Below are 8,650 nucleotides of genomic sequence, written 5' to 3'. Positions count from 1 at the left end.
TGATTTTTACTGGCAGACTTGCTGAGGTTCCCTTAATCTTCTTAGGGGTTACTTGTAGACCAAAGTTATTTAATCCATATTCTATATAGGAATTTAGGCTTTCACCGAGTTCCTCAAGTACAATTACTTTATTTCTCTTAAACCACTTCAGTATACCTATGGCCTTGTGCTTAGAAACATCATCCTGCTGCAGTGTGAAGTGTAACCCGGTTTGAAATGAAGTCTGGAGAGTCTGGAATGGACCGGTTTTAGTAACAGCCTTCTGCCATATTCTCTGAAACAGGGGTTCTTCTGTGAAGTGTTTACGGTGCGACTGATGAATGCACTTTTTGTAGTCTACAATTAGTACACATTGTAGTAGCAGGTAATATTTGCCATATACACACAGACTGTTGACAAAAGTCATTCAGAAGAGCTGAGTTCTGTTGTACGTAAAGTCTGTTTTGTCAACATTATTTTATCACTGCCATCAGTTCTATAGTAAAGTTTTTCTCCACCGTGAGTCCGCAAGTGTTTATCGGACTCTCTTTTCTAATATGCCAAATTTTCTACATTTCCATCAGTGGGAAATGCAGAATTCAATATGACCAATGAAGAGACCAGACCACTTCAGCTTGTTGGTGGCTATAAAATAACTTCGGAGCTTGTTTTGTTTTCTTTGAACCTCACCTGAAAATACATCTAGATACCTCTTTGGTCAAAAAATTGTTATATATTACTCACAGTAAAATATAAAATATAAAACATACTGAACATTGAAAGAAATATTGCTCATGTAAGAGGGGAACACATTCTAACAGTGAGGGATGATTTGTACAGTTAATCTTCAAAGGGGAAATGTATATCTTGGCAATTGGTTGCCTGGCAACAGTGCAAAAGATAATGTCTCCTCAAAGCCCTGGAGTGTGGGAACTCTAATCTGTCTCTTTCCAGTTCTTCATTTCTGATCCCTGGGCAGTAGAAAATGGTGTTACTTGGAGGAAAAGAATAACTTTTTAAAATGTCTCATGTAGACGTAGGTTGTTCGGGATTTCTGATGCTGTATAAACAACCTTTTGTATGCCTTTTGTCAGGATTTTTGTCAGTTACTTAAGTGAAGATTAGTCAAAAATGTAACTTTTATAAAAAATGGGTTCATATCAGTTGTCATTTTAGTCCTCTCCAAAGAATTTGATTGTTTCTGCAGGTTACCGCTCAATAGTATTGTCAGTCAACAATGTTCAGTACAAAATTTTTAATTCAAGTATGAAAGCAAACATGTAAACAATGAGTAATGAGTAAAAGTCAAAACATTGGCAGGAATTTAAAATACAAAATTTAGATGCAGAGTTAAAAAAGGTGGTGGCTGGATTCCACACTTTTTAGTACCAGCAAAAGATGGAGAAGGATAGTTCAAATACATGGATATAAATAAATTCGCAAAATTATTCAAAACCCTGAAAAACTTTTCTCTGGCCTTTGAATCCTTTTTGACCCCACATATTGTGAAAAGATGGAATGAATTTTGATTCACAGAAAAGCAAATAGCAGCTGTGGAATACATTTTTAGATGCCTGTATATGCTCTATCGATGGTTCATAAGGTCTATGTGTGTTACTTTTTTCTTTGAAAACAAGAGACAATGCAAATATCATTCAAAAGTAAAATTACATTTATTTGACACTTTTCTCCAAAGCAACTCACAATGTTAAGGTTACAGTTATTTACCCATTTATACAGCTGGGTAATTTTACTGGAGCAATTCAGGGTAAGTACCTTGCTCAGGGGTACTACAGCTGGAGGTGAGGCTCGAACCTGCGACCTTTGAGTCCAAAGGCAGTTGTTCTAACCACTATGCTACCAGCAGTAAAAAAAAAAAAAAGTCCTTTGAGCTTAACGTAGCCAACAGTTTAACAGTACATTACAGTAATGTTTCTGCCATAGCTAAACTGTAATGTTAAAAACTGAGTCCAGTGGTACAATTGAGGGTTGCAAGTGATCCAGTTTTGGGCTGCATCCCAGCATTTGACAAATTCATAATAATATGAATAATATGTGCAACCCAAAAAAGAGATCCCTGAAATCTGGGCCTCAAATCTCCTCAGTTTAAGGAAAACCATGTTGTTGCTCAGGTAATAGATGTGATTGCCCTGTGGTAGGCTGACATCCCATCCAGGGTGAACCCTGTCTTATACCTGGTTCTGGACCACCACAGCCTATAATGAATGAATCATTGTTTGATGTGCATTATGTCAGCATTAATATTGTAACAAGGTCCTTCTCTCATGCTGGTTGTCATTCAGTGGAGGAATCACAGCTGTATCACAACTAGAAGTACATACTTGTTTTCAGTGATTTCATTTGTGCTTTTCAAAAAGTATTATTTATAGGTTACTTGAGCCATTTGACACGAAACTGAGATATGATACTTTCTCCTCCTATAGCCTGCTCATTTTGATATCTTCTGTGTTTATGGACTTTAGCTGTTTACTTGTTTCCTTCATTAAACATGACTCGGGAATTGTCAAGAGGAAAATGTTAAAATATTACCACTTTTTGCATTATTATTACATTGGGCAGACTAATGAAGCACACTGGAGGGAAACCTTAACCGTTGGTATGCAATTTTTGTAAAAACGTTAACTGTTAAATGTTAACTATTTATGACTGTTCAGCAAAACGGACATTCATTAAGATCACCATATTCCTTGTGACCATAGCACAGTAAAATGTCAAAAGGCTGTAATCTGCATTTTTTATTGCTCTGTATTTACCAGTCACAAAATCTCTGATGAAAACTGTATATATGTATGTATATATATATATATATATATATATATATATATATATATATATATATATATATATATGAACAGACTTATCACTGGAACCCGACCTAGTGTCTCTTGGCTCTTCTCATTCTGACAAGGGAATGTATAACAATCCATGTATCCTCTATGCCCTACCCAGACTATGTCCAGTTATGTCCCAGAAAGGTCTCTGCTATGAAATGTCTGACATGGACACTGACTGGGACATCCTTTGGCTCAGAACTTGATATCAGGCATCTCCTCAGATTTTGTTATTATAACGATAACCATTTCCAGACTTAAACCTTTAAATAAAGCCCCAAATCACTCTCCAGTTACCTTGATGTCTTGGTGAAACAGCACATAAAAACAAGTGCAGTTCCCAACGTCAAAAACAGCCAGTCTATGTGTCCAACATTAGTGGAGAGATACTTCACCTTAGGTCTTCTACAGGGTGTTAGCACTTCAGAGGATATCCTGCTCCTCACACACCTCCATAGTAGCGGACACACTGTTCACAATTACAACGCACAACTTGTGTCACAGAAATAAATGCGAGAACTCAGCTGAAGGACATACATAAATCTCCTTCCCAGCTGAAAAATTCGGTGAGATTTACTGCAGCCCGCCATAAAAATGTGCTGATGATAGTATTTCTGCCTAATGTTCGCATTAGGTTGCATGCATCAATATCCACCGCAATACAAAAGTATGGCATGAATAATTGATTAGTGAACACTTAGATACTCAAACCACAGATATGCCCTTTTTCATGGCTACGTGATTCAAAGAGAATGTATTTTATTATAATTTCAAGCAGTTGCCAGTATCTGAAGCCGAACAATAGTTGCATGCATAAAGGCAACATGTTTCCCTTCTACCTAAAATATGATGAAAGTCTTCATTTGATTTTTATTGCTTAATAAGATTTATATCTTTAAAATGAAAGGCTATTTTACAAAAAACTCTGCTGAGAAAATACATTAAAAATGCATGGGTGAACTGTAAATTCTGTAAAAATGTCAAAGATTTAGTTTAGCATACACATATTTGACATGTACCATCTGTATGTATGAACACACATATGTGTTTGTCATTGTCACTTTTTCACAATTATGGAAAAGCTGGGAGACATGGAGTCCTGGGGTTTTGTTGGTCCCTCCAACCTTTTGAGGTGCGGTTTAAGATATATAGCACAGTCTGCATGGTTTTTGAACGTTCTCCCCATGTTCTCCGCAGTGGTTTCCCAGGAGTGCTCCAGGTTCATTCTCCAGTCCAAAGACATGTTCCAACTGAATTTGTGACTCCAAATTGCCCATGGTGTGTGACTGTGTGAGAGCATAATCTCTGTACGATTTCCATGTGATGGACTAGCACTCTGTCCAGGATGTACCTGTCAATGGATCTTTCAAGGACCACTCTGGGAGCTTGGCTAGGTGGAACCCAGTAGCAGAGTTTATTTATATTCTTCCATGCAAATTTGAAGACTTGAGATGCGGGAGATGTGCCGGTGCAGGAATTCACAGACAGACAAAGACATTGTCCAAGACGAGATGCATTCTCCAGGAAATGGTAACTTCTTGAAGGGTTGTGCCGAAGCATTCTCTTTTGAGAGGTTCCACAGTGTGTCCTTGTGATGGTTCTCCTTATATACATGTCTTGAAGTAAAGCAGGGGCGTCAGATAGTGCTGCCCTCAGGATCGGTTTCACCTGCTGAGGTATGACAGTACTCTGCCTCACACCCTGTTCATCTGGGACAGGCTTCGGACTCCCATGACCCTGTGTCAGTTATTGCTAACAGATGGAGGTTTAAATAAAAGCTTACAGCTGTGATGTAGTAATTTACATTATTGTGTAGTGACAATATTGTATGTCTCATTTTAAAATGTATTTAGTTTATAAACATGTTCAGCAGCTGATTGCATAGTGGTTAGAGCTGCTGCTGAAGGTTGCCGGTTTGAATTTCACCTACTGCTATAGTGGCCTTGAGCAAGATACTTACCTTTAATTACTCCAGTACAGTACCCCAACTACATAAATGGGTAAATAGTTGCGGGAAGCTTAACATTATAAGTTGCTTTGGAGAAAATTTCAGCTAAATGAATAAATGTAAAATACACTCCATTCTAGAAATAACAACTTGGCTGTGGTCAATATCTTGAAGCACCACTTGCTTCTTGCTTTAATACAGTTTAGAGTTGAAGTGTTTAGTACAATGTAGAAAGCAAGTAGCTCCCCAGTTGCTCCACCACCCCCTCCACCCTTCCTAAGTCGATCCAGAGAATTGTGCAGTTTTATCCCAATAAAATAGCTGTTATGATTGCCTGAGATACTAATGCAGATTTTAGACATTTTTCTCAAAAGTGCGTGATTATGGCAATCCAGGTTCCATTGTAATACTGACATGTATTCATATTTGACTGAAAAACAATTAAAAAAACCAATGCATTTTCAAAAATTATTTAGGGACTGCAATAGAAGTCCTGCATTGAGCCTAGGAGTGGGAATTTCAAGGGCGTGAATCATATGGAAATCAGCAATTACACAAAGAATGCAAACACAATGCACCTGACAGTCATCTGAAAAAATAATGAAAAAGGAAATCTGAATTCCTTAATTTAGCCATAAGACCTCTAAGAATTAAATGTTCAAACATACGTTTATGTAAAGAGAAATTACAGTCTCAAAAAGAAATCAATAACCTGAAGAGCTGAGAAAAAAAGAAAAACAAACTGATATTGCTGCAGATCTCTGAACCTAAAACACTGTGCAGAAATCCAGTTTGCACTGTCACAGCTCGCTGCCAGCAGGCTCTGAAACCGGAAGATCACAGTTTTTGGCAGCCAGCTGGACACTGTCCTAAAAATCAAAGCTTAGCAATCTGCCAACTTCTTACATACTGCAAAATAACACCTAGCAGTGACTGCAGCATGATTTCATTTCATCTTGCGAATTTCCATGCCTGCTGGACCATTTGCTTTCTGTCGTGTTCAAGCATACATTGAAATCCTTGTCCTCACCTAGACAAATGCTTTTTTACACTTAAACAGCAAAACCATGCAACTAAAGACAAGCGTGTAAGTTAACTGACTCCCACACACTGTATACTTAATTCACTGTGCAACTCAGCTGGCAGTAATTATTCACTCACTCACTTTTGCTAACCGCTTGTTCTGGTCAGGGCCACCGCGGTCCTGAGCCAACCCCAAAATCCCTGAATGGAACAGAAGAGAAAAAAATAACTTCATTTTTATCTTTGTAATGCGTAGGAGGGCTGTGTATACTTTGGTAATAAAAAGTACTTAGAAGGGTCATGTAATGCTCAGTCGCCCTTTGTTGGCTGGTCCTTTTGTTTGATGACTTCTGTCTGAACTGCATTATTTTTACATTCCATTCATCACAGCAGCAGGTCCAATACGCTGCACGTTGATCCCTTGTTAGTTTAATTTCAGGGGCTGCCAGAGAAGCTCTGGCAGCTAGTTTAGCGCCACATATTAACTACACAGCTGCCATTGTAACATCATTTTCGTTAAGACTTAGGAAGTTTAGTAAACCTTGTGAGATTACTCATTTACATGAGCTATCCTAGCAAAAAACAGGAAACAGTGGGGACTGCTGATAAGACTGACACATTACTTCCAGTTGGCAAACTTACAGAATAGAGACAAGTAACACCAAGTGTAAGTTCTAAGGCTGTGATGAGCTGTGGTAGTTGGTTTTAAACTTAGAAACTGCTTGATAACTTATGGTATTACGGTAGCTCACAGTAAAATCACCGGCCCATTTAACATAATGAGCCATCTACTTTGGTATGTAGACAACACGAGCCAATTCTTTCTGTCTATATGGCATTTCGCTGTTCATTCAACGAAGCTCTATACCCATAAGGACTAACTTTGGCCAGTAAGTACAAACACACACACATTTCAGAGCCGCTTGTCCCATACGGGGTCACGGGGAACCGGAGCCTACCCGGCAACACAGGGCGTAAGGCCGGAGGGGGAGGGGACACACCCAGGATGGGACGCCAGTCCATCGTAAGGCACACCAAGGGGGACTTGAACCCCAGACCCACCGGAGAGCAGGACTGTGGTCCAACCCACTGCGCCACTGCGCCCCCCCAAGTACAAACAGTATCACAAAATATATCAATACCGAAAGGTATCCCGTTGATAACGTGGAAAAATTTAACGAGTGTTGATCTGTAAGAGCAGCTGGAAGGAATGATTAACCCTGCAAAGAATTGTTCCTTTAGGTACAGTAAGAGGTGGCACCAATAACTTTACAGTTTCCATGTACTATCACTAAAGGATGAAATACTCACGCTTAGTGGGCAACAAACTATATTAGAAGTGTTTTTGAGTCAGCAGTTATGTTACCTTCAGTGATTTATATGGTAAATTGTGAAACTGATGCAAGTCATGTTTATAAGCCAGTGAAGAGGTATAAATGTGGGTGGAGATCATATTACTCAGCTTCAGTAATGGTACACTACACTGATATTCAGACATTGTTCTTGCCTGCCTTTTCCTAGAAGGAAACCAACATTTTTCCCAACCCATGTCACAATACATTGGTAGCGTCTCTGACATTAGTCATTGGGAGGGAAAGTAAAGAAAAAGTGCAAATAGCATAATGCCTAATGAGCAAAGATAATACTGTGTTGCACAACCAGGCTTCCTCCCTTGTTCTTTCCCAAATCTTACAGACTCCACTTGTATTACTATTCATTTAAAAGGAAACCTTTGTTACTTGCACATCAGCTCTCTTCAGAAATGTCATTATATAGGCTCATTGGACCACAAAATGTAACAGTCACAAAGTAATAGACTTTGGCAATACATAATTTTGTGAAAGCTTATTTTGCAAAGTCAGAGCTCCTCTGAATCAGCTTGCAGTCCTCACTCACATATTTGCATTTTGTTGGGTTGCAACGTTCCTTAAATGGTCTTTCTTAAATCTCGTTTCTGTTCAGTTTCTGGAGGGTGTGGCTGAGGCCTGCTCTCTGGTGGGTTTGGAGTTCCAGTCCTGCTTGGGGTGCTTTGTGATGGACTGGAGTCCCATCCTATTTGTGTCCCCTCCCCCCCCAGCCTTGTGCCCTGTGTTGCCGGGTTAGGCTCCAGTTCGCCGCAACCCTGCTTGGGATAAGTGGTTTCACGTGTGTGTGTGTTCTGTTTCTTTAACTTCTATGAGTTTCCTGTGAATGAAATTCCTTCAGGACATAGATCAGTGTTTGACTCACCTTTCCTCACCACATTCACCCTGACTTTAATACCTATTTTTTTATGGGGGGAATTTGTTCTTCTGCAGATTTACACTTTTCTCATTACAGTGCAGCTGCCCAGAGTAGATTGTGGGAAAAGTAATTCAGTTCCAGCCAAAGGTAAGTCCTACAGCACTTTTCTCTGAACAATTTCCAGGATTTCTCTATATATTTTGCTTAAGTAGTTTTACTGTTTAGCAAACAAAAAAAAAAACTGGAATGCTTAAAGTTTCTTCAGTCATCCCTTGAGGCCAACAGAGAGTCATTGAATAACTTATTTGTTTAATCAGTCAAGTACTGTTTCTTATTTTTTATTCAACAATACACATTTTAAAAAAGCTAAATTAAACATCTCATGTTTTCCATGAAGTTTTTATATGTATACAAGTATTAAGAGTGAAACAACTCCTTCAAACAGACAAGGAAAAACTTTTGGAGCCAGTTGCTAGAAGGCTATTAAAATACCGTTTTGAACACCAGAGATAATCCCCTTTGTCCTTTTTGTATATTGCTGCTGTTGTATCACAGTTCTTGGCAATTATTTAGTTTTTCTGAATCAATATAATTATCTTACTGCCCGACAACACAGCACAATAAT

This window comes from Scleropages formosus, chromosome 10 (genome assembly GCF_900964775.1).
Source record: "Scleropages formosus chromosome 10, fSclFor1.1, whole genome shotgun sequence".
Lineage (NCBI taxonomy): Eukaryota > Metazoa > Chordata > Actinopteri > Osteoglossiformes > Osteoglossidae > Scleropages > Scleropages formosus.
This window is presented reverse-complemented; position numbering follows the sequence as displayed.